We start from the raw sequence: 27,130 nt of genomic DNA, 5'->3' as shown, positions 1-27,130 counted from the left end.
TGTCTTGACCTGTGGGCTAAAAAGAAGAGGTGCTTCTGGAAAGAGCAGCTCTCCGGGCTTAACTGCCTCTGCAGTTCCTCCCCCAGGATGGCTCAGCCTGCACTGTCTATCCAACTTCTAATGGTTTTCCATTTTTCCTTTTCATCCAAAAAGAGGGATGGATAAAAAGGCTTAACTCTTTCCCAGCTGAATCAGTGCCGGGGGATGATGGGGATGATTGTCCCTGCCCATGGCAGGGGGGTTGGAACTAGATGATCTTTAAGGTTCCTTCCAACTCTAACCGTTCAATGATTCTGTGGTCCCTCCGGGCAAATCTTATCACTTGTTATGGGTTCATTATGAAGGACCTCCTGCTAGATTTCTAAGCCCTGCTGTCCCCATGTATTTCCCGCCAAGGGATGATTGTGCGGATGATGATCATGATCATGATTATAATAATTTGTTTTTTCTGATTACAAGCTGTCAGTGTATGGCAATGAAATGTTAGGCCAAAGCCAATAAATGTTGCTACCTGGCGTGTTGATCTGGTGCGAAAACAGAGGATGTGCAGGTCTGGAGCATGCTCATAGAATCATAGAATTATAGAATCATAGAATCATTTAGGCTGGAAAAGACATTTAAGATGATCGAGTCCAACTGTTAACCTAGCACTACCAAGTCCACCACTAAACCATGTCCCTCAGCACCACATCTACACGTCTTTTAAGTATCTCCAGCAATGGTGACTCAACCTCTTCCCTGGGCAGCCTGTTCCAATGCTTGACAACCCTTTCAGTGAAGAAATTTTTCCTAATATCCAGTCTAGATCTCCCCTGGCGCAACTTGAGGCCATTTCCTCTTGTCCTATCACTTCTTACTTAGGAGAAGAGACCGGCACCCACCTCCCTACAACCTCCTCCCAGGTAGTCGTAGAGAGAGATAAGGTTATGGTGGTGGTGGGCTTCAGTCACCAAAGGAATACACTGCCTTAAAGAAAGATGTCCTTTGACTCTGCTGAACCCAGCAAGACTCACTTCTGCTTTTATTTGCTGACTTTTGGAACATGCCTATGATCTCTGAATACATCAGCCGTGCCTTTCTGTTCTCCTTGGGGGAACAAAATAATGAGAAGTTGTCCTGGTTGTAAGTGTCTCCAACTCATCAGGCTGTCCCCGCTCAGTCACTGTGCTCTGAGGGAACGCTTGACTTCAGGCACATGTTGAAGCTCTGCTGACTGCAGCAAGACTTAAACTTGTGCTTAATAGTAAACGCCTGCTAACAGCATGATTTGGGAATGGAGAGGACTAACATGTCCAACTGCTTTGCAGGATCCTCAGATCAGGCCCAGAGATGGGGACTAAAGTATTCCTGGCCAGAAGTTCATAGTTAGTCTTAATGTCCTTGGTGAGGGCATATCCATGATCTACCTCCTTCCCTCAGCCTCCCAGCAGCAACCAGGCCATCTACGACCATTTCTTGTGCTGTTGAGGATGGCACTAGTTGCTGCCATCTCAGGGGGGTGTTTTCTTGCAGAGCGGACGCTGTCATTAGGAATTCAGTTGGAACCGTAGTAATTTGGGGACATCTCACCTACTGTGAGTTAATCAAGGATGGACCAAAGCAGCCCACTAGTCAGGAAAACCTCTGCTATTTCTAGGGCTGAACACTGCTTAGACCCCTTCAGTTGCTTTTTGATTATATGATGCATTTGGAAATAACACATCCGAAAAGCTCACAAGAAAGCAAACCCCAAAACAATCCAACCATCAAAAGTCTGGATTAAAGAGCACAGGTGGCAAGAAATTGTTCTCTCCTTGTGTGTGGTCCCTGATGCTGATGCCTTGTTTTCACAACACTGATAATGAAAGCATTTGTATTTTTGGATGTTCTTTACATCAAAATAGGTCATTGTATTGTACTCTTGTTACGAATGAAAGCTGATGCACCAAATGTCAAGGTTGCTCATTTGGATGAATCGATGAATATTGCCAATTTTGCTAGCAGTGTTGAGGAAAGAAATGGTAGTGAATGGGGAAACATTGACTTGATACAAAGATAAAAATATATAGATGAAGATTCAATAAGTTGGTATAGATTTAGAGATTCTACTGCTTCGAGTTAGGAGAAATTTCCCTGGTATATCTGTTGTGAGGTAGATCCTCATGTGCTAAAGGAAAAAATAAGACTTTTTTTTAGTACAAAGTCAGTTGGATCTGTGGTGTAGTAGAGAAACTGTATACCATTTTTCCCCCTATTTTCACTTATTAAATGAATTCAAGAATCATCATATTTGAAAAGGCATTCATTTCAACTGCTGTGGAGAAAACTTCTGATCAAATCAAGAGCATTAGCTTCAAGGCCACCCTTCTTCCTATGAGACAGGAAGTATCTGTGTGATAAATTAACTATGGGTGAATGCTAAGTCTTTAATGAGAAAACCATGCTCTGTTGAATTCAGCCTTTCATGTGAAAGCTGTTTGGGACCTTACTGAAAAGAATGTGTTAATCAAGAGAAAAAGCATAATTACTGTCTTGTCAACAGACACAAATGGGAAAGCCTGGTGAAAATGAGGTTGAAATTAACTCCAAAAAACACACACAAAAAAAAGAGGTTTTCTATAAGGTTTTCGGAGAGCTTGCTTTACACTGCACAGTGATTTATGACAATAGGAATCTCACTATTTCTGCAATTAATATTGCTGGATGCTTCCTATTCTGAGAAATGTTAATCATAATAATGCAAATAGAAGTATTATTGCAGCTCTGCCTCAGAGTTCGTATTTCATATTGAGCCAAAGGTCCAATATTCAGCATCCTTTTCAACGGACCATTCGCATTGTATGGATAGATGAATGTGCACCAAAGGTAAAATAACTGAATTAATATAAACCAGAATAATATGTCTCTGGCACATAGCTTCCCATTTTCCCATTTTGCTGTAAGGTCCTGATTGTTCAGGCTTTTTAAACCAATAATAAATTATTGCAATGCGCTGCTAATTACACCTCACTGAAGTTGTGTATAGTATAAATTGCACTGGCAATGGACTTTGAGTCTAAGTTTCTTATACTTATTTTTAGCAAGTCAAAGGCAATTCATTTCCAGCTAGGCCACATTTAAAAGTTTGGAGTGAAAAAAAAGGTGTAATTATTTCCTAATATAAGGAGAATATTGGTTGCAAACATTTTGTCCTGCATGTCTTTTGGCACTAGATATATTAATGAGAAAGGCAAAATCAAGAACACATATTAATTTTGACATCTGTTTAAAAAATAAAATGAATATTTATAAATTTTGCTCCTGTAAATGTTTTCTAAATTGTCTTCTTCATGTTTTTACCTTCCTCTGCGCTTCTTTAGATCGTTTCTTAGCTCATTATTAGTTTCTTTATGACTGAGGACGGTCCTGGAAATATTTGGTAATTTTCCTTTATCCTTCTTTTTCTTTTCTTTTTCATTTTTCCCCCATGAGTTTTGATTGGTGAGGGGGGTGGGAGAGAAGAGAAGATAATCGTAATTTTTTTAAATCCTGCTGGCTTTTATTAAAAAACACATAAACTTGAAGTTTCTTAGAATATTTCAGAGCTGATTCAGAAACATCAATTAATATTTCAGAAAATACATAACACACGTAAAGTAAGTCCATACTACAAATGCTTTTCCTAACCTTTTTTTTCTGTAGTAAAATGGTGCTTTTGATTTTCATATAAAAGGAAGGTAACGGTCGCATGAAAACTGTTTGTCGGGAGGTCACAGTGGAGGAAGTTGTGCATGTGGACAGGGTGAGACCCTACTTCTTGGGTAACAGGAAAGTGAAGTCACAGAGATGTGACTGGAGCTTAAATGTCCATCACATGACATTATTGTCATCTTCATAGGAAAGGAGAGATGTCCTTAGGTGGGCATTTTAAACTTTGTAGAACTGGGTTCAAATCCAGTCCAAACTTTCTCTATAACATCAAGGAAAGAACTTTGGTCCAGGTCTTCAGAAATATCTGAACATCCAGCTGAGTGAGGAGGAGGTGCCCAAGTAAGTTTCCAGGCCAGATCCAACAGATATCGCTGTATGTCTTGTTCTATATCCTGTGGTATTGGATTAAGCAGTTACATGCTCTGGGTACCTGATGCTCACTTTTTCTGGCATCACTTTACATCTAGTTGGGCTCAGTCTTTCAAAATGGCATTTAGATTATGATATAGATATGTATGTACTGACATATAAACATAGATTTTTTTAAATTTATTTTAGCAATAAGACAAGAGGAAACGGCCTCAAGTTACACCAGGGGAGGTTTAGATTGGATCTTAGGAAAAATTTCTTCACTGAACGGGTTATCAAACATTGGAACAGGCTGCCCAGGGAAGTGGTAGAATTGCCGTCCCTGGAGGTATTTAAAAGATGTGTAGACATGGTGCTGAGGGACATGGTTTAATGGTGGTTTTGGCAGTATTAGCTTGATGATTGGACTTGATGATCTGAAAGGTCCCTTCAAACCTAGGTGATTCTATGATTCTATGATTTGACAGGTCATCTCAGAGATACACAGACAGGCATGGCACAGTAACTTCCAGGAGAGAGGTATAAATGCAAAAGCAACCATAATCTCTCAAGCTTTAAACATGACTGCTAAAGAAGCAGAGCTGACCACCTCCTTATTCTCTCTGTGCTGGAGCCTGTTCACAAAAATAGGAATAATAGCACTTCCCAACCTTGACAAGTAGTTTAAAAATACATATATTAAAAATTAGGTGAAGTATAGATATTATGGCGGTGGGGGACCATAGGAGTATCAAAGTCCTGAGAGAGGAGAATGAACAATTTCTTCTCACCTCCTCCTCGTTTCCAGAACTCCCAGAAAAGCATTCTGATGAGCGATAGCCTCTTCTGCTTTTGTTTTTCCTCTCATTGAAGTGAACACCAGCGAGAGAAGAGACTCACAAAATTAATTCAGATTGGCTTAGATAAGGACCCTGTGATCTTGATTAAAAACCATCCACAGGGCCATTAGCAAAGTGAGATAATAAATGAAAATGCGTCCAATCGCATGAGTTTTCTAGTGGGGGAACATCAAGCAGCAGTCTTGAGTCCAGTCTTTAAACATCTTCATTCATTAGCCAAAAGACAGGAAAAGAATACATGTTAATTAAAATCACAGATGATCCAAATTGGGAGGCACTGCATAAATCAGTGAAGATAGAGAGATTAGAAACCTTAAGCAGGAAATGACAAAACGAGATGCGGCTTTGAAAGACGCATGTGAGGGAGAAATAATCTGTACGAGGACACAATCAGCAGGAAAGAGGGCTGTTCAAGAAGCAGAATTAATGGGAGGAAGCCAAGGGATGTGGACCATGGAGTAAAGGGCAATGTAGCAGTGCAGCTATTTAAAAGTGACCTTTGTACCTTTTCAGTGGACAGCTTGGATTCAAAATTAATTTACAATTGGCAAGATTAAAAGGTCAATGTAGTTTCGGACCACATATGCAGAAACAGGTTGCCAAGGAAAGACGTGGAAGCCCACCTCTATAATAGCCTGCTACCACATCATTCAGACTTACTGATTTTTTTTTTCCAATTCTGCAAGACCTTGTGCACCAGACTGTATGTAAAATAGATGCATATCAAGCAAAACGGGTAGCCTGGGAGAGTTGCTGGCCCTGGCAAGTGAGGCTTTCAATGAAACCATGCACACCCAGTTGCTACGGTTGCTTCTGAACCTCCACAGTCTCTACGGGACTTTGTCTCCCCAAGACAAGGAAAGGAGCTAAGAGAGGGGGCTTGAGGCTAATCAGCTAACGAGAGGCAGAAGCGAAGAGTGCTACACCTTTTCGAACCTCCTGCTTGTGTCATGGAAGGTTTGTCACACAAGCATCGTTACTTTTAAACTGAGGCTCTTTGATACCAAAAGCAACTCGGGTAAGACAGAATTTACTGATGTGAGTGGAAAATATGAGAAGCATCTGTGTAAGACCTTAGACATTTCTCTCTAGCAAAGGTCTAAGATTTAAGAAAGGAAATATTTGGGACAACCACATAAATAGGAAAAAATTATTTCACCTTTTGAGGATGGTAAAATCACACAACAGGAAAGGAACAACTACCATGTTACTCAGAAACCCTTGAAACTACAATAGAGGAATTGCTAAATTAGTCTTTCGGCAAAAGGACGGATGTTTGCATGGTTAGCCAAGGACGGGTATTTAATTTTAAGTGCTGTACAGAAAACCTTAGTTTGTATTTAACAGATACATTTATTGCCATGGGATGAATGAGCATACCTTAGTACAGTGCTGATGTGACATTACACTAGGAACCACGTGTGCATTGATGACTGTTTCATGTGCCCTATCTAACTGTTAGCCGTTGTTTTTAATTCATTTAGAATAACAAGTAAGTTAAAAATCACTAAACAAAACACTATTTTTTTTGTCTGTGTCTTTTTACAGGTAGACTGAGAACAGCACATGTCCAGGTTAAAACTGTATCCTACAAGACGTATTTGATGGATTATTCCTAGATATTTCTAAGAAGGTGAATACAAAAAGTGAGTACTAATTCCAGTGCCTTGGATGTTTTAGTTACGTTTTGTTGTTTAAAATCAAATTCTAATGGCTGCAATGTTTCTTGTGCAGATTTCTCTAATTGGAGTTGTGAGGAATTCCACTAATTTCTTTACAACGTGTCTGCTACTGATTTGTGTTTATTTTTACTATCTGACAATAATACTTTGCATTAAAGTCCCAGTCAAGGACTCTTTTTTACTGTGCCAGGCACTCTAGAAACATAAACATTCTCTGCATGACATGACTTACATCTAAGTACAAATCAAGAAGCCATGGATAGTGACAGACAGATGGAGACCCGTGGATGTAATAAGAAAGTGCTGGTCAGTATGACAGGCAATGCTAATAGAGCATCTGCAGCCTAATGCCGCTCGGTGCTTTCTAGATATTACAGCAGAGAAAGGAAGAGAATAACAAGGTTATTTTATAGATATTTATGGGGAGCAGCATGAAAGAAAATACAAAAGCACTCATTTGAAAATCCAGCACGTGGACTTTGGAAAAATGGTTGTGTGGGTTGATTGGATGCAGACAGCCTAGCTTTGATGTAAATGGAGAAGGAAATCAGCACTATATCTGCTGGACTATAGGGACAGCTGCTGAGTACTGGGGGACGATCACTTCCCTAGTCCTGCTGGCCACAGTATTTCTGATATCATCCAGGATGCTGTTGGCCTTCTTGGCCACCTGGGCACACTGCTGGCTCATATTCAGCCAGCTGTCGACCAACACCCCCAGGTCCTTTTCTGCCAGTCAGCTCTCCAGCCGCTCTGCCCCAAACCTGTAGCGCTGCATGGGGTTATTGTGACCCATGTGCAGGATCCGGCAATTGGCCTTGTTGAACCTCACACCATTGGCCTTGGCCCATCAATCCAGCCAGTCTTGATCCTTCTGTAGAACCTTCCTACCTTCAAGCAGATCAATACTCCCACCCAACTTAGTGTCATCTGTGAACTTACTGACAGTGCACTCGATTACCTCGTCCATGTCATTGGTAAAGATATTAAACAGAACTGGCCACAATATTGAGCCCTGAGGAACACCACTTGTGATCGGCCACCAACTGGATTTAACTCCATCCACCACAACACTTCGGGCCCAGCCATCCAGCCAGATTTTTACCCATTGAGGAGTAGTGTAGTTTTTTACCCAGTAGTGAGAGAAGAGAAAGGAACCAAAGCATTCAGAGCTGGAAGGAGGAATAAGGCAGATTTATCAGAGGAGAAAATGGCAAACAAGATAACCTGGAGAAGAACTGAGGTAGCCAAAGGAGGGCAAAACATCAAAAATGAGAGACTGAATAATTGGCTATTTCGGGCAGCTGATAAAATAGGGAGGAAATGTATGAAAAGCAAGTTCTTAAGATCTGGCAAAGGACACTCACTCGTTAGAGATATTGGAGAGTGGATTCAGTGAGATGTGAGGTATGGAAGGCAAATGGAGAAGGTCAAAAATGGAGCTGGATGTTGAAGTCTTCAGTAGCTGTAAAGAATGTGTTGGTTTTAGTTAGACATGAAGGAGAGGAGAGGAGAGGAGAGGAGAGGAGAGGAGAGGAGAGGAGAGGAGAGGAGAGGAGAGGAGAGGAGAGGAGAGGAGAGGAGAGGAGAGGAGAGGAGAGGAGAGGAGAGGAGAGGAGAGGAGAGGAGAGGAGAGGAGAGGAGAGGAGAGGAGAGGAGAGGAGAGGAGAGGAGAGGAAGTTTGTTAACCAATGTTTTTGGAATTGCTGTCTTTAGCTGGAAAGTCTGGTGGTTTTCTATTTTGAAAGGACAAGTGGAGAATGAGAAGTTTTGGAAGGGATGGGACAAAATGGGGCAAATGGAAGGTCCAAGAAGGGAGCAAGAAGAAGGTGCTGGATCTCAGATGAAATAGTAAAGATGAGGCAATCAGAGGAAAGGATTGGAAAGTGATACATAATGGAAGTATTGTTATATTAGGCAGTTTTCTCATGAAGGAAACTGGTAAGATCTTGTATGTAGAGAGAGGTGGAGACAGCCAGAATGGGAGGCCCCACAGACAGACTCAAAATGGTACAGTTTTCAGAAGTTTGCATTTAGGCTAGAAAGCTAAGGTAGATTTTAAGTGGGTAATAGGCAGAACTGAAGAGAATGATTTAGCAGTTGGGAAAGATGATCTGATCAGATTTCCCCCCAGAGGTACTTCAACAGGTGAGAGAAATAGCTGGTTGTGCAGATATTTTGAAAATGGATACTGAGACCTAAATTAAGAGCTGAGTAATCTGGTCTTTCTGTTCAGGCAGTGGGAGAATGTTGTATCTCTCTAAAATATTTAGTCCATACAGCACATGAACTGCTTGTGGAGAAGTCTGTCTCTCTCTTCCTCTCTCTTGCCTTGCAGACTACTCTCTAGGGCAACTAGACACCTGAGTTATGCATGGCCATTGCCCAAAGCTAGATGGGATGAATGCAGGAATTAATGTCCCTTAAGCCCTTATTTCTCATCTGTGACATGGGGTCAAAGTCCCCCTTTGATATTTATCTTCTCTATTCAGATTTTAAAAGCTTTTCACCTGGAAGGTGTGCATACAGCACTTAGCACTACAAACGAAAGCTAGGGCACCTACAGGCTCCTGCGGTGTAAAGAAGCAGGAAATGTTCATCTCAACATTGAAAGTCTTGACATTACCGATGAATGGAGAGAATGAAATGGCTTTTAGTGAAAAAAACCTACAAGTATGGTAGGGGGAGTCCTAAAACTCATAGCCCTGAATATAAAGTGATATTTAAATGAAATTGATGCAGAATTATGTTGACTTGCAAGATACAATGGAAGTGGCTAGTGAACACCAGTGCTTTAATCGACAATGCTGTACAGATACTGGCATAAATAATAGGAGGCAGTTTCCAAAGCATGATAACTCTGCCTGTAGGTTATGTCCAGGAGTTTGTTCTTTAATCTTTGGGGAGGAAAAGCTTCCTGCTTTATGGAATTAAATTGATCACCACGAATTCATTGGGAATTGACCCTGTCTCATATACATACATACATACATACGTATATATATATACACATATATATATATATGTGACATGGATATATGCATATCTAGCCTACTCAAATGAAATAAACAGTGTGTTGGGGTTCGGGTAGCTTGGAAGTATTAGGGCTGGTGTGAGCTGAAATGTTGTGTCTGCAGCCAGGATTCAAAAAGTTGAGCCCTGAGAAAGATCTCGCTTCAGATAAAGACTATGCATCAAAGAAAAAGAAAAAAAAAAAAGAAGGAAAAAAAAAAAAGAGAAAAATTGTCAGAAAAATAAGTGTTTTGAAAGTCAGGGTTTCATGGTAAGTGGTAACAGTATAATGAGGTGACAGCCTACAGCAGTCTGAGAGGAGTGAGGAAAAGGAGAGGAAATCTCTAAAATAAAACTCCCCAAATTGCTGGGAGTTACTGAACATGACAAGCTTTGTTTACTAAGAGATGGGTTAGTTCACAAGAGATATCTAGATGGCTTTTTACTGAAGGTGAATTCTTATTTGTCAACATAATCTGAAGATTTTTTTTTAAAAAATATGTTGCTACTCAGTTCTTCTTAACTTTGATGCATTTAATAACCTTTTTGCTGCCAGGTGATCTGATTAGCGACAAAAGCTCAGAGGGTTAATAATAGACCCCAAATAAGTTATTTTCTGTGGAATCATGGCATTTTTCCCCAGTTATATCCATCTGGTCAGTGTAGTCAGCGATGCCAGCTGTGTGGCAATCGCATCTCCACTTCAAGAGGCTGGTCCACAGCCAGCTCCCAGGTACGCCATGCTGGTCCAGTGCTGTCTGGCGAATGGAGCTGGCAAAAGGCAACATGCACGGAAAATGGCTATGAACAGTACAAAGAATAGAGGCTGTTATTTTACTGTCTTGTTAAAAGGAACAAAATGCCTGAGGGTACCTAGGGTACTTCTCAGGGTGCTTTTCAGCCAACATCTTTGCTTTGGAGCCGCCACCACTGATCTGGAAACGGGCTGATTTTCAGAGCTGCTGCTCACTTGCAACCCTCAGTGGAAACTGTGGTTCATTGCTGATCAGACTATTTTTACTCAGGTGAGGAAAGATAGCATTAGCTGGCTGGCATTAGGTTCCCCAGCTTGAAAATGCTGGCGGTTGTTGGCTTTCATGCCATTCTGCTGCAACCTGTGCACTCTTTTCCTGTCTATTTTCCTGTTAAACCACATAAGGCATCTCCTATGTATTTTGGGATGTTTACAAACACTTTATATGAATAAGCTTTTGGGGATAAGTTTTTGTAAAAAATCCCCTTTGTCTGGCTAATGAGAAACTGCTAGATAATGTGTACATCCTTTCAAATTTCCTTAAGTCCGCTGTTTTCTTAGCCTTGATCTACCTGTCACAGGATCTACACGGCATATCTTCTTGTTTACACTACAAATCCAAGATAAGCATCTTTACCAACTGTATATTTATACAGCATCTAACACGTTGGGCTAGGGATGCACTTAAAGCCTCCAGGTGCTACAGTTATAAAGATGGTATATAATAACAGTAGGCTGCTCATTCCCCCAGAAGGCATCTTGTTTCAACCCACAATATAGAGAGACATTCATTTAAAAGGTTCTGTTTAGTCAAATCAATCTGTCATGCAATGTTAATTAAGCATTAATTGGTATTTATTTCTCTGAGGCACCAGATCATCATTTTTCTTGAATAACCCTTGAAGTTTGGCTCAAGATACTGGAGGAAGGATGAAACAGGCTTGTCTTTGCGACTACTAGAGGCATTATTTATTTATTTATGTATTCATTTGCTTATTTATTTTTGCTGTCAAGTGCATCATTCTCCATAATCCTCTCCCCTCCCATTATTTGTCAGAGGAGGAATTGGCAAAACAATAGGAAGGATGTAATTAGCAACTTGGCTGTGGGGTTCACGGCGGGGAAACCGGTACGAAATCAGAAGTTTAATACGAGAACTGTTTGTATGTTGTCAGTCAATCATTTTCTCCCTGTTCAGTTTTGCGAGTGAATTGCAGATGTGTTTCTTGGACACATCGGATTTCATTTTTCTTTTGCTTTGCTGCAGAGAGCTATTTTCAGCCTAGGTTTTGTTCCTCCTGTTGTGACATGCAGGAGATGTGATCTCACACCCTCCAAAGAACAGCAATGCCATAACAAAGACCCCATCATTACATGGTTTGGAAAAAGAGGTAACTTCATAGCAGTGGAACCACCTTTAGCTGTGGATATGGAGTATCTCGGAGAAATCTTGCCCTGGGGATACTTATTGCTCATCGCCTTGTAGCTTAATAATACACCAGAATATTGTAGCATCTTCCTTCTGAAAACCTATGCTATTTGGAGAGCGTGAATGACATAGGCTTAACCCACAGCCTGCAAAATGCAACACCGTGTCCACACAGACACATACCACTCACCTCCACGAACAGGATGACTTGTCTAGACGCTCCAGCACATTTTTGCTGCTTTCAGGATCCTACTGAGTTTCTTTCAGTGTTTCCGTATGAACCTCTGCATAATCTCGCAGTGTGCATTATAGACAGATTTAACAGTGCCACGCATGAGGCTGACACAGCCCGTACATCACAGAATGGTCAGGGTTGGAAGGGACCTCTGGAGATCACCCAGTCCAACATCCTGCCAGAGCAGGGTCACCCAGAGCAGGTGGCACAGGAACACGTCCAGGCGGGTTTGGAATGTCTCCAGAGACGGAGACTCCACCACCTCTCTGGGCAGCCTGTGCCAGGGCTCTGCCACCCTGAAAATGAAGAAGTTCCTCCTCATGTTGAGATGGAACTTCCTATGTTCAAGTTTGTGCCCGTTACCTCTTGTCCTGTCGCTGGGCACCACTGAGAAGAGCCTGGCCCCATCGAAAGTGCTACAGTCATGGCCTGTGACACCGGACAGTTCAGATGCCACTGCAGCATCCTCTGTTCCCTCTCCATCGCTGATTACCTTTCCCCCTTGCAGCAGTTGTGTAGCTCCTATGAGCACTGTCCCAGACAAGCCTGAACGCCACTGTAACGTGGCCAAAGCTCTTCAACACTCCTCACTTTGCACCTCTGATTGAGCAGCGTGGCCCATGGTGCCACCCCTGGAGACTCTGTGCAAGCCCTGGCTTGTACCCACACCCGTGATACAGACAGACGACTTCACTGCGGGCTCCAGTGGGAACTACGCATCCAGGGATTTTCATCCTAGTTTGCGTTTTCCACATCCATGTTGGCTAAGGTAAACTAATTTTGTTCATGGTAAAGCTTTCAAACGCTCTGGTTGTCCCAGGCTAGACTTGTTTTAATTTACAGATTCTAATTAGACGTTGACTGATAGGGTGGAAAGGATGGTGGGAAGAGGGAGCGAAATTTGCTTTGGGGCGCATAAGAATCCGCTTCCATTCTGCAGGAGAGCACAAAATGTTTCTGTATGAAAAAGCAGCTTTTTCATCCAATTTTAATGCTAATTTTTCAACTGTGTGTGACTCTATCCTCGACTTCGCTGCTGGGGAAGTTTGGGTTTTGCATGCTTTCTCACTGGGGTTAAGAAGCCACTGCGCATCATAAGGCAAAACCAACAGGAAGGTGAGTAAGAGGCATTCATCTCTCATGGAACAGGATAACCCAAAACACAGAAGTATGGAAAAATAAATGAAAGTGAGTTATAAGATCTGTCTGCACCTGGTACAAGAAAGCACCCTTGAGTACTGTTGCCACAAAACTGTTCAGCACGTGTTCAGCTCCTGCGAGGAGCCCTATTAAGTCCTAACATGAAGGACAGGCTTAAATAAGGAAGGCAATTTAAAATGTTCTTCAACAGGTGAGATCCTTCCCCTGACTCCATTTTATAATAACAGCATAGTATTACCAGTGATAATAATGGATACTCATAAATTTGGTAAGGTTTATGTGCCTTTGAAGTGGAGCAATCACCTTTTTTGCTGCATTGCTAGATTAAGTCTAGTTTATTTTTCTGCAATGGATGCCAAGCAGACATGACTCTTATCTGGTCTAGGCAAAGCAGCAAGTTCTTTATTTTAACACATTTAACCTGATAGCAGGAATGGACAGTCTGACTCAGCTGAAAGTACTATCCTGAACACATACTATTAGCAGTATATTAACCTAATGTGGCCTTGTTGGGAAAGATAAGTGTATTAGACTTTAATACAGAGATCAGCACCTCTGAATTACAGCTCAGCTCAGAAAAGACAAGTAACAGCACCTGGCAGCCTTCGCAAGGATCTTCCAAATCTAGCCGAAACAAGAAGTACTAGTGCCTGTGAGAACAGCATCCCAGGCACAGAGAATCCAAAGGCTGGAGAAATGTTTTTCTGAGCTGGACATCTGGCTCAAGGAGGTTTCATAGAATCATAGAATCATAGGGTTGGCAGGGACCTCTGGAGATCATCTAGTCCAACCCCCTGCCAGAGCAGGGTCACCCAGAGCAGGTGGCACAGGAATGCGTCCAGGTGGGTTTGGAATGTCTCCAGAGACGGAGACTCCACCACCTCTCTGGGCAGCCTGTGCCAGGGCTCTGCCACCCTCACAGGAAAGAAGTTCCTCCTCATGTTGAGGTGGAACTTCCTATGTTCAAGTTTGTGCCCGTTATCTCTTGTCCTGAGCTGGGCACCACTGAGAAGAGCCTGGCCCCATCCTCCTGACACCCACCCTTTAAGTATTTATAAGGGTTGATAAGGTCACCCCTCAGCCATCTTTTTTCCAGACTGAAGAGACCCAAATCCCTCAGCCTTTCTTCATGAGAGGTGTTCCAGTCCCCTCAGCATCTTGGTAGCCCTTTGCTGTCCCCTTTCCAGCAGTTCCCTGTCCCTCTTGAACCGGGGAGCCCAGAACTGGACCCAGTACTGCAGATGCGGCCTCACCAAGGCAGAGTAGAGGGGGAGGATGACCTCCCTCGAACTGCTGGCCACACTCTTCTTGATGTACCCCAGGATGCCATTGGCCTTTTTGGCCACCAGGTTTGTTCATCCCGGCATGATGGAAAGAAATTATTTGTTTTCCCCAAGGACTGCCAAATGTAAGGTGCTTGTGGGGAGGGGAAGGCGGTTGCACGCCTAAGGCACGCACTCAGATCTACCAAGCGTTTGGTCCTTTTTGGGAAAATAAAAATTAGGTTGGCCAGCCTCGTGCAGAGCTGCTGCCCTGTTCAAGGCAAGCAGACAACCCACCTGCAGTCCTTAATTCTCACCCTCGGGGCTGGGGATCTGGCGCTTTTAAATGTAATTACCAGGCACAAGTAGTCGCTCTTCTGGCAGTCCCATCAAGGACAGAACAAGAGAGGCTCCCTAAGAAACTTAGTCAACAGGCAAACGCAACATATTCTGCTTATTTTTGCAGGATCTTAATTCACCCATATTAGACCACGTGTGAAAAACTGCAGCTGTGTTGGGCAGTGCTCAACTGCAGAATTTGCTCCAAGTGACGTTCCCAGTTAGAGTCAGCCACACTGCGAAGGATGCTGGCGAAAGGTCCTTGCTCTCCGTAAAGCGCGTGTTCTGCAGTCGTAGGTGGTGGCCGTGATGAGGCGAAAGGACTGTTTAGCACTTCTGCTGAACACTTGCTTACAAAGGAGGCCATCCATGACCCTGAGAGTCTGAGTTTCAAGCTGTCATTTATTTGGACGGTGTTTCTGAGTTTCGCTTTATTTTCTTAATTCTATTGGGGCTTTTTTTTTTTTTTTTTGCATTTTAATGGTGTGACATTTGCCAGGGAAAACATTTGCAGCAGTAAATCTCATCAAAATCTCAACCAAAATCTCATCTATTGCTTGACATTAATTTCAATCTTTTCCACCGCAGCTGTCTCCCTGCAGGTTTCATCTTTGTGCTGGGAGACAGGGATTTGCTCATCCTACTCCATTGCTCTTGGAGCAGCCCCTGGCTGTTACATGATGGGAGGGCGCAGAGGAAATTTTGTATTTTTGTAGTTAAATGCAGTGGCACAATTTCCACGTCGCTCCCCCTCGTTTGATCCTCTCTGACCTCTTTAACCAATTCCTTACCAGGTCCTTGGTGACCTGTTAGCACGCTTACCCCACTATCAGAAGCTCCAAAAAAATTGAGAATAAATCAACTGACGAGTGTACAAGTGGGACTGTTTCCCCTGTTTGCAATTGCCCTGCCTATTTAGTCAGTCTGTGGCAGCCACCTCTGTTCCAGGTGGCTCTTGGAGAGAGGATATTGCCCTTCTCCCTCCCAATGCACTGGCCAGCTGTGGCAAAAGCAAAAAAGCGTGTGTGCAATGACAAAAGCAAAAAGCACATATGCAGTGACATTGTTTTCTGTTTCGGCAGGAAAATTGCATAGCTGCAGCATCGAGCTCTGCGGGGAAGGAAGCAGGCAGGAGATCTGCTGTGTGAGGTCAAAGAGCTGATGGCATCCCAAAACCAATCCTACCAGGCTTTATTTTGTTAACTTGTTTTGGAAATAAGCTCAATTAGCAATCCCATGCCATGAGTGTAAAACTGAACATCTCAAAAATATTAACATTGAGATTTGCTGATTCACCTTGGGTCAGCAGACAGGAACTTCTACGGCACCTCCAAGAGGTGTATCCTGCTCTCTGCACTGGCACACTGGATTCCTCTTCACCAAAGCATGTTAGCTGGACCTGCCACGTGTGAAAACAAGGCATTGGAATATCCTAGGGAGTGAAAAAAAAAATAAAAATAAAAAATAGGGAGTTTATTAGTTTGTTTCCTTGCTCAGTTTTGTAAAGCCTGTAGCTACATCCAGGGTGAAAATTGAGGGATACAACTGGGGCACGCACTGCTTCGTGATGGCATGACTTGCTGAAGCGATAAAATGCATGACGTTTCCTGACACATGCATATTCTTAGTAGCTGCTGATGAGACAGGATGAGTGGTAGTGCAAATGTTTGCTAACTTGGGGATGGCTTCTGATACGGAAGGTATGCAGAGCTATCTTTGAAGTCTGGAATAGCCAGGCACGTATGTAACTGGGATCAGCAGTGGGTGTTCATTCTCCAAGGACACCTCAAAGATTGCATCAAAAAAAAAAAAAGCAGGAAGACAAGCCAAAGGGCGATGTCATTGGAAGCCTCTCCACGTCATGGCCATCTTGGAGTGCTGAAGGTCCAGGCGGGTGTAGGGGTTGCAGGAACTGATGTGTTTGCTGTAGCTTAGTAATATTCAGCAGCAGGATATGGGTTTGAGAGTCGATTCTGGGCCCCAATTTGAAAAGGGGTCTTTTTGCTTCCCCTGAGATATTTTTCCATTGTCATGCCACAGGAACCATAGTGGAGTTGTCAAGTTTGTGGCTTTCTGAGACAGCTTGGGCTTTCTGGGAAGACACCTGTGTCCTTTTTTCCTCTTCTTCTTTGGCCATCTCCTTTATTTTTCCAGGCTTGCATCCAAACTCCACAAATGCAATTTGAGTCTTAGGTCAGTTACTCCCCAGTGAAAAGAAATGTATTTAGAAAATCATCCAGAGATGCAGATCAAATATTTTAAAAAAACACTGCACTTCAGCTCACCGAGCCTGGACAGCTTGTGCCTCCTTTATTTTCTTTATGATCTTTACAAGAATTTTGATAAGAAAAGGTAGCTGCTCTTGGACTAATAACGTTTCTCCTCTCCATGTCTATCTGTTAGATGAGGCTTCTAATAGCAAAAGAGAGGTAATTGTGCTTTAATTGGGTTCTGCTTGCTCAAAGAAGGAGGGGCAAGGGATGCCTTTTGGTTCCCATGGCCTTCTAGATAAGTTTCCACATAATGGCAATTAAGAGCAAAATAAAGAGTATGCAAAACAGATGACAACTGCTGCTCACCAGGAATCATTCTTTTGTGACTAAAACAATGGGGCCTTCAACCCAGGGTGCGCTTTTTGCTGCTGTATTTTCCCTTGATTTTTTATGGCATTTTGCGTAAGATTTGCTGCCGAAAGGACCGAGCCTAGAAAAGTTTAAGATGAGTGCGACAGTGGGAGCCTTCTGATTGTATATGTGTCTGTATGTGTGTGTGGACATTTGCCAAAGGCAGAAGGGAAAGTCAAATTAAGTTATTTTTTTCCCCTACAAGTCATTTTTATTTTGTTTTTATTTCAAAGGGAGGTATTGTGTACAGGGCGGGGTCAAGGGGTTTTTTTTCTTCTCATTTTCGCTTTTTTTTTTTCTTTCTCCCTGTTTGTTAGTTTTAAGGGTAATTATTCACCAGGGCCTTTTCAACTGTCAAATGCAACAAAAGGTAATCCGGCCTCTTCTCTTCCCTGCCCCCACACCCGCCTTTTCCTGCAACAAAAGGAGCCTTTGTTGGGGAGGGTCATCATTTCACAAGGATCCCTCGTCCCACAAGTTAGAAATGCTTTCTACTTTATATCAAGGCGACCTCTCATGAAAGCTGGGAGGCTCGGGATGTTGCCACTGAAGCTCTGCCCTGGGTGATGTTACCCATGGACAATTGCCAGCTTGACAAATTAGGCTCTGGTAGATACTCTGAATGCTTTATTTTCCTTCAAGCAGGATTTCTGACTTGCTACATGAGCTGGTTATCAATTTATCTACAATACATACCCCAGCATTAATCAGTCTCCGTCTAAAGGGTGGTCCTTAGCCACTGGCTTGAGTTCGCAGCTCCATTTGACTGGGATGAGCCCTCTGACTTCCCAAATTGTGTTTTGTTTTTTCTTCATGACTTGCAGCTCCTTGCTGTTGAGGAAGCGCATAGTGGAAAGAGCGCTGCTCAATGCCAATGCATTTTGCAGACAGAATTATGCTCCTTATAAACGGATCGATATATGCCAATCTCCAGCGTCATATAAATATTTGCTTAGATCCTAAATTGATCTTGTCCTAGATTTGCCATAATTTAAGTCTATGAAGCTATAATCAAGACTCCTTGATAATAAAAAGAACCCATCAGCAATTAGACTCATTCACTTCCCCATATTCAAGGCTATTTCAGCATTACACTGATAAACTCCTGTTTTCAATCAAATTTACAGTGTGAAAATCAACATTGCACACCAGTTAATGATGCTGGAGTGCTTCGTGTGTGGCATTTTGAAGTTATATCAGCGTGGAGACAAGAGTGATTTCTGAGGGGCTTTTATCTGATAAGGAAAATACGTTTTACTAAAATTGTACCCAAAACCTCTCAAAACTCAAAATGAGTATTGTTCTTGCAGATTTGAATGTACTTTTAAATTTCTGGAGGTTTCCAACAGCCACATCTCTTGGAAACAGAAGCACATAGAGATGTTTCTCTCGTATATTTCTCATCGCCATGACCACTTAGCATTTTCAGTATAGAATTATCTGGTAGTGTGAGCTATATCAGAGACCCTTTGCACTAAATGCTGGACTTCCCATCCCCAAATACTTTTGTTCTATATAGAGGAAATGGACAGAAAAGTGCATCTGTTAAGGAATGTTATTTCTGTTTTGCAAGTGGGGAATGTGGTCTGAGGGAGATCTGTGACTCTCGCAGTGTCATAGAGGGAGCCTTTTAAGGAAATAAATTGAAGCCTCCCAGGTTTCGTTCTGGTCCAGGGAAATTTTGTTTAGAGATTAGGAAAATAATTTTCACAGTGAGTTTAGTCAAACACTGGCACAGGAAGAAACTCCATCCGTGGAGATATTTAAAACTGGTCCCTGAGTCACCTGACCTAATTCCCCAATTAGATACAATTTCAAATTTGGCCCTGCTGTGAGCGGGAGGTTGTACTAGACGGCCTCCAAAGATTCCCTCCAACCTAAATTACTCTGCGATACTCTTGAATTTTGGAAGTTTCCCTTCCTCTCAGAAGATATGTATGTGCATGTATATATATAATGGAAACAGAAAGGAAGGCATAAGTTAGTAAGCAATGATAGGAACAGGTTTGTAGATAGATGCTGGTAAGCCCATCAGAGGACAAGTGTCCTGAGTTATGCTAAGTAGAGAAAAGAGCTAAAATTCCTTCACTTGCCCAGTGACTATGTGCCTGACCATAAGACAAAATTCTGTGCCCTTATGGGCTTTCAAGATTGAAATCACTGTTAATTTCAACCGTGGTATTTTCCAGGTCAACACATTGTGGTGGTTTAACCCCAGTAGGCAGCTAACCCTTATACAAGTGCTCGCTCACTCCCCTCCAGTGGGATGGAGGAGAGAACTGGAAGGGTACAACTGCAAAAACTCATGACTTGAGCTCAAGACAGTTTAACAGGCAAAGCAAAAACCACGTGTGCAAGGAAAGTGAAATTAGCAATTCATTCACTACTTCTCATTGGCAGGCAGATGTTTAGCCGTCTTCAGAAAGCAGGGCTTCGTCACACATAATGGTTACTTGGGAAGACAAGCATAGCACCATACCAGCCACTATGGAGAAATTTAGCTCTTTCCCAGACAAAATCAGTACACCCTTCTCTGGCTCGTTTTATTTTTCTGAGGTTGAGTTGACTTCATGGGTCATATCCGAGAGTCAGGAACACCTGCCCTCATCCATAACCATTTAAAAAGCCTGAGAGTGCTTTGCAAACAGATGTGTTAGGTGATCTTCTGAGTCCATCCCAATATCTCAACATGTGTGGCTGCACCCATTATTAAAACAGACCTGCGCTGGGAGTGAAGAAAATCACCTTTTTAAGTGAAGAACCATGTCCAAACGAAAGCTTTGAGCAGGTGAGAATATCACATAAATAATGAACACATTTATAATAAAGTCAAGGGATAGCCTCAACACTTTCACTCTCATGAAATATTCCTTGGGAATTTAATGACCAAACCAAATAAAATTCGGTTTGATGCCTCATTTGAAATTCTTTCAAACTCCACTACACCCTCATAGTCCTTCCTAATTCAGAAAAAAAAATCTGTTCAGGACTTACTTTTCCTCTCTGAACTGGCATTAGCATCTGATATGGATTGGATGCATAGTGTATACTGCAGGGCGCGCCTGTGCTCCCAGCGCTTCTGTCACTGCTTGAGTATTTCATACTTCCTAAGGAGGCTGACGCACCCAAAACCATTAGTAAACTAAATGCATTGTGCTCCCCTGGAGGAAGACAAATAGAATTAGACCTATTTTACAGATAAGAAAACTGAGGTCATTTTCCATCCAATGCATGAAGTTCAGCACCTTTCTCACCGCTTTCAGGAGTAAAACGATCTAGCCACTGATGGCCCCACAGTGCCAGTTCTTTACCTTCACTTTTGATACTCAAATGTTTAGCTCAGTCCCCAGTGGCAGCTGTCACAATATTTCAGGCTTAATTGTCTGGAGAGCAGAGGCCCCTAGTAACCATCAAACACAGTGGATGTGCAGCACCTTCTGAGTCCATTTAATGCCTGGCTTTGTGCGTAAGCTGAAGGTGACTTTTCTCAGGCTTGTCACCCAAATGTGCTGCGGACAAATGAGCTCTGGCCAGAAAAATAAGAATTGCAGGGGGCTCTGGAAGCATTTGCTTGCTTGGTCTCCGAAAGGACTTGCAAACTGTTTTGCTGATAATGTGAACAAATTGGTATTTAGGGCCTGAAATCTAAATCAAAGAAAACACATGGAAAAGCACCTAATAATTAGCACTCATTATCAGATTATCACTGGCTCCACTGCCTGCCGGGCAGGATCATATTCTGTTTCCTTTATCAGTCCCACCAATAGCTGGAGCCAACACTGACATGTGGAGTTATCCCTTGGGATTAGTTGCCACCTCCTTATGGCTGATGATAAAAAAAAATAAAATAAAAATCCCCGACCACGTATTTCCATAGAAAAATCAAGTGAAATAATTTTCACTCAAGTTTCTATAACCAAGCATGCTGAAAGCAGTCCAGACATGCTGCCCATGGGAGAACTGATGAATTTTGCCCACCAATTAATGAAGCTGTGGATCCCTGGAGGTTTTCAAGGCCGGGCTGGATGGGGCTTTGAGCAACCTGGTCTGGTGGGAGGTGTCCCTGCCCAGGGCAGGGGGTTGGAACTGGATGATCTTTAAGGTCCCTTCTAACCCGAACCATTCTATGATTCTGTGATTAACAACTGGGGCTATCTCTACTGGTGCTGTAGACATGTGCATGTGTTGCATCACATCAGCACGGCCGTCCTGCCCCATACGTGCCTGACCCTGCTTTCTCTTGCTTCAGGGTTGGCTCCCAGCTGGCACCAGAGATTAGACACTCAGCTGCACAATAGCAGGTGGAGGGTTTTATTCTTTGATGATGTTAAAAAAAAAAAATACAATAATAAATGCAATTCTTTTCTGAGTGTTGCACCCTTCATGGTCAGCAGTTGTCAGGGTGGAGAGATGGGAGTGCTAAGGGATTGTCATCCCTTGCATGGAGGGTGGTGTCTTCTTTCTTAGAGCAGCTGCAAAACCCTTGGAAACTGAACAAGAGGAGAGGGACATGTCCTGGAGAAGGGATGTAGTGCATAGGAGAGTAAAATCAGAGCAGTCCTCCCTTCCAGCAAAACTGTCCCGTGTTTCTTTTATTCATAGAAATTTTATAACACTTTTTTCCATAGGATTTTAATAACCCTTTTCTGATTAGAAGAAACAATGAATTTCCATTTTCACAATGCAGTAAAATAATGAATAGAAGACTTACAGCCTGGAATCACCCTGCTTAATCCTATTTGAGGTAGTATTCATCTCACCTAAAAAAATTTAAGTGTCTCATATAAGCTTCAGAAAGAAAAAGGCATTTTAAATGGCCAGTTCCTCTTACCTTCAGTGAACATATAAAACAGGCTAAATTGAGCACAAAAGTGTAACTTTCTGGCTATTTTCTATACATAAGTAGAGTCTAGAAAACTAGCAAGGGGCAGATGTCTCATGAGATGAATCCCATTTCCTACGTCCCTTGGGCTTCCTCCATATATAGACACCTCCAGAGGAGATTCACAGGTCTTAATGAGGAAACCACCCTCAGGAGCTTCCATTCTGTCTGCACTGGTTAATGGAGGAAAATCCAGGCCAAACAATCTCAAACTATCTTCCTACCTAGACTCATCAGCTAGGTTGGGTGAGATAAAGCCGAACCCTCTATTGGCCAAAGGCAATGCAGGTGTGAACAACGCCGTAGCATTTTCTTTGCCTTCCCCAAGACAAAGTCCACCTCACAGTGTGCAGCCACACAGACTTCACTTCAGGAACGCCGTCTCTTGGTTACCATATGGAAAAATCTTTTAAAATTAACCTCAAGGCTTCTTGATGAGTGTTGCACATTGATTGACTGAAAAAAACTACAAGTAAGCAAGGGCTAACGGGTGTATTAATCATAGTAGGACACACAACTTGAGAATATTAAGATAAAGGCCCTATTTCAAATATAGAGAAGGTGAGATCAAAGCTGACTTGTTGTCCTTTCATACTGATGACTTTAAGGGAATGTTATCCAAAGAGCAGAGAATTGGCACAACTCAGCATAGATTATCTTAAAAAGGAGACTGCAAACAAACAAAAAGCAGTAAAAATACTGGAATGTGATGATACGAAAACCTTTAAAATCACAGAGGAATTAAACTTGGTTTTAAAGTCTTGACATTTGTATCCTCATCCCAGGGAAACACATGATCTGGAGGTGTTAAACTGAATATGTTTTTTTTCAGTTTAATCAAATAATAGAATACTGGCACATGGATCTTCCCAGACTTTGAATAACTCCTGTGGGCTTGTTGAATGCTTACAAGACCAATCAAACTTTTGGGACGGGAGGAATTTAGCAAATTTCAAAAAGCACTTAGCAATTCATAGAGGTAGAATTTGCCTTGCCTTATTTTTTAGCTCTCTGCAGTGCAAACATCTGCATTTTGCCTTGTTACCCTGGACTTCATCTACAGTCAATGAAGGGAAAGACATTTCAGCAGAGCTCTTTAGCTGGTGTATTTTATATGTGTACATTAGGATAAGATTAATTGCACCTGTAAAACCCATGTGCTCACATGTAGATAGCTGTACGACAGACATTTTAATGTGGGTGGAAAATTTGCACCCTTTTCATTATTTGAACTGAGGTCTGATGTTATCATTGTGTCCCCTGTTTTTCTGGGCTCTGTAGTCTACCTTTCTTATGTTGCTTACGTATCTTTTAACCAAAATAAATAAAAGTGTTAATCTTTGATATCCAACTACATTGAAGAGTAAAGCCTGTGCCTTTGCTCTTTATCTCAGCATTGCTCTTTAACCTCACAGGAGGCTTAATACTAATAATCACCCCTGTTCCCCATAAATTTAAGCCACAATGACTCCTATTTAAATTTCAGGTTAATCTTTGCTTCCCATGGGTAGGCTATGGGGAAGGAAAGGGCTTGAGGAGTTGGAGAGTTTAAGGGACATATTCTGATGGTCTGAATAAGAAGAGCTGAGAATATGATGGCAAACTGCCTATTTCCTGAGGAGGTGGGAGAAAATTTTCCTGAAAAGTTGCCACTTACAAACCATTTTCCTCTCCACAAGATTTAAAAAGAGGCATTTTTAAATAACATAGCACACCTCCTCTTCAGTTGGGAAGCTGAGACGCAGTGTGGGTAAGTGGTTTTGAGAAAGCATTTTCCTGAATCAGTGTTGAAGCTGCAGATAGTACTGAAAAAAAAGTCTAACCCCCAACAACAAAATTGCTCTTTTTCTGTTGATTCCTGTGACCAGTCACAAAACCAACGCACATTAAGATTTCCAAAACTCTGTGTTAAAAAAAAGATAAATGCAACTAGCTGAGCTTCTGTAATTCCTTGTGGGTAGTGAAGATTGGATGTGAATTTAAATACCCATTTTGAGGAGTTAGACAGAAGGATGGTGAGGGTGGTGAGACACTGGAACAGGTTGCCGAGAGAAGCTGTGGCTGCCCCATCCCTGGAGGTGTTCAAGGCCAGGTTGGATGGGGCTTGGAGCAACCTGGTCTGGTGGGAGGTGCTCCTGCCCAGGGCAGGGGGTTGGAACTAGATGATCTTTAAAGTCCCTTCCAACCCGAACCATTCTATGATTCTATGGTTCTATCTTTAAAGTCCCTTCCAACTCAAACGATCCTATGATTCTATGATGGATGCCAGAGTGGATGTGATGATCTGAACCGCATGGTGTTGCGTGTTTGTGTTTAAAGGATGGGCTGAGCGTTGCATGCTGGGGGCTGAATGCCAGCTTGAGGACGCCTCTGCCCCACAAGCCCAGTATGGATATGATGGCTAGTCCTGCACACCTTGCTATCAAATGGTTTAGGACGAAGATTCCTCCATGGGCTTTACTACTGGACACTGTATGACTCCTCTGTGGCGACAGCAGAAAATGTGGCAGACGAGACACGATCCCATGGGCCACATCCAAACGCTGGGCTATCTTGATCTAATACATTACATCAATGTCAAGTCATAGCTTTGTTAAACATTTACATATACATATATCTATATGGAGTAGAGTCTTAAAAATACACACGCACACCAAAAAACACAAACCTTTTTGGCATTTATACAGATAAGGCCATTTTTATCGGCAAATATTTTGCTTGGCACCGATTCAGCATGTACTAATAGCTTAATAATTTTGGCAGACACACCAACGAAAAATGTTACTGAACCAGACCCAATTATGTGTATAAAATGTAAACAGTTGTGTCTGCTGGGGATAACTGCAGTATGTTGTCAAGCCACGGCTGTAAATTACATATGGTAGATTGCTTTAAATTTGTTTTTGACAAACGACCGTCTGATGAGGTTGTTTCAGGGCCACACAACTGATGGAAGGACATTATCAGCAGAGCGTAATACCAGCATGGCTTTTGTTTCAGCTCTCGGTCCAGCTTTCCAAAGTTTGGCAGCTCTGACATAAGTTTCGGGCCGGTTCTCTGCTGTTCACTTTCAGTAGACCCTGCACAATATCCTCATGCTGAAGTTATAATGCTTTCGTTCCTCATAATTATTTCTTGTTCTCTGTATTAGCCATCAGTGGAGCAGCTATTTAGGCTATTTCTTGCTCTGGAAAAATTCCTGTGGCACTGGCAGAAGCTGAAGTTTTATAGCGAAGCTTTGAAAGCACAACAAAGACCTTTCTTACCTCCTTTATGCACCCATTTTGCTAAGCTGGATATACGTATGCCGCTGAAGCTACCATTCAGCCCTCGTAACTGAAAAGCAGCTCTGGAACTGGCTAAAAATGCTTTCAGGAAGAATTTGAGTTAAGCCTGAGCTGCAATTAAAGAATCGCCATGCCGAAGGTGGGGGAGGGGGGGTGGGCATTGGAAAAAGGGGAAAAAATAATGAAGTTTTTCAGACCATGGCAATGAGGAGACCCCTCCATCCCAGCACCTGGTGAAACCATCAAGTGTGCCCTCCCGCCAGCTTAAATTAGAGTAACACTGCCACGCAGCAGGCTCCTGCTAAAAGCAGGCAGGGAGGGAAAAGTCTTAAAAAGAGCCTTTTCTGATGCATTCAGGTAGAAGAGTGTAAAGTAAATAACGAAGCCGAAGAGCAGCGCACAAGAGCGTGACTTTGCATTCCTTTCGCGCCCGCTGCCGCGTCGCTGAAGGAGAGCGCGGAAAACGAACCGCTGAAGGATGCAGAGCACTCCGCTCCGGCCTCGCTGAAAGCCGGCGTTGGCGGGGAAAGGAAGTTTGAGCACCAGCCGTTTGGAGCGTAGCCCACCACCAATCACCGCCCTTATCAGACTTTTCCAGAGAGCCTATAAACATGCACACTTCAGTAAATGGCATGTTATAAATATGGGTGAGTAACGGCATTGCGGTGGAAAATAAAACAGGCTATTATTTATCACCACCTTTCTATGATCATGATATTCTCATAGAAGTAGGTAGTTATTAGGAGAGGTTATTGACAGGGCTTTGTCAAGCTTCACATAAGTAAGCTTAACTTTTAAATAACAACGGCTAATTTATTTAGTAGTTCCTAAAATCTTATTTTCACCAAAAATTCCCCGGCTTTGGAAGTCAATTTACTTCTTTAGTTCCACAGCGACATTGCATTAATAGTTTTTTCAGGTATTCACTGACATAGGTAGATAAATCAAAGGAGAATTATTGGTATGGTTAACTGGAAAATATGTTTCTGGTATTGATCCAATTGGATTGTTATTTGTAGATAATTACACACATTGTAAAATACATCTGTAATAAGGATGAAAAATTGAATGCAGAATAATAATTATATGATACAGAAAATATGGAATTGGCTCACTTTGTGTCGAGTTCAATGTTTTTTTGAGCCAGATGAGATAAGAAAAAATAAATAGAGCTATAGGTTTGGACAAACATGTTCTGACTCCTTGACTGTTACTGATACAGAATGAGTAATTGAGATAGGGCATGATTAAACTTCAGGCAGAGAATCATTAGAGGAGACAAGACCACAATTCTTCAAATGTCGGAAGTTGTTTGGTTAGTGAGGTTGACTTCGGTGCAATCTACCTCCTCTTCCATGAAATGACATATGATGACTTCAAATGTGCTTTAAATGAGCATCTTTCTTGCCTTGATGCACTTTTGCTTCTGAATTAGGCTAATGAAAAATGAAAAGTAATCATACTACAGGACTTATCTGAGGTCACATTCTCTGTTCTGTGTTCTGAACACTCTTCTGTGTTCTGAATCTTTACAACATTGGCCAAGAAATCAACCCCAAATGGGTTTGGTTTCCATAGGTCCATAG

General features: G+C 42.3%; 1 protein-coding gene across 11 annotated transcripts in view; it reads left to right on the top strand.

The window, feature by feature from the left end:
• TENM4 (teneurin transmembrane protein 4) overlaps positions 1-27,130 on the top strand; it is a 530,696-nt gene that overhangs the window by 101,956 nt on the left and 401,610 nt on the right. For all 11 annotated transcript variants that reach the window (XM_074572381.1, XM_074572380.1, XM_074572379.1 and 8 more), the window contains exon 2: positions 6,426-6,523. The gene's annotated coding sequence lies outside the window, so the exon portion shown is untranslated. The remainder of the gene's footprint in view (positions 1-6,425; positions 6,524-27,130) is intronic.

This window comes from Larus michahellis, chromosome 1, assembly GCF_964199755.1.
Source record: "Larus michahellis chromosome 1, bLarMic1.1, whole genome shotgun sequence".
Taxonomy (NCBI): Eukaryota; Metazoa; Chordata; class Aves; order Charadriiformes; family Laridae; genus Larus; species Larus michahellis.
This window is presented reverse-complemented; position numbering and strand designations above follow the sequence as displayed.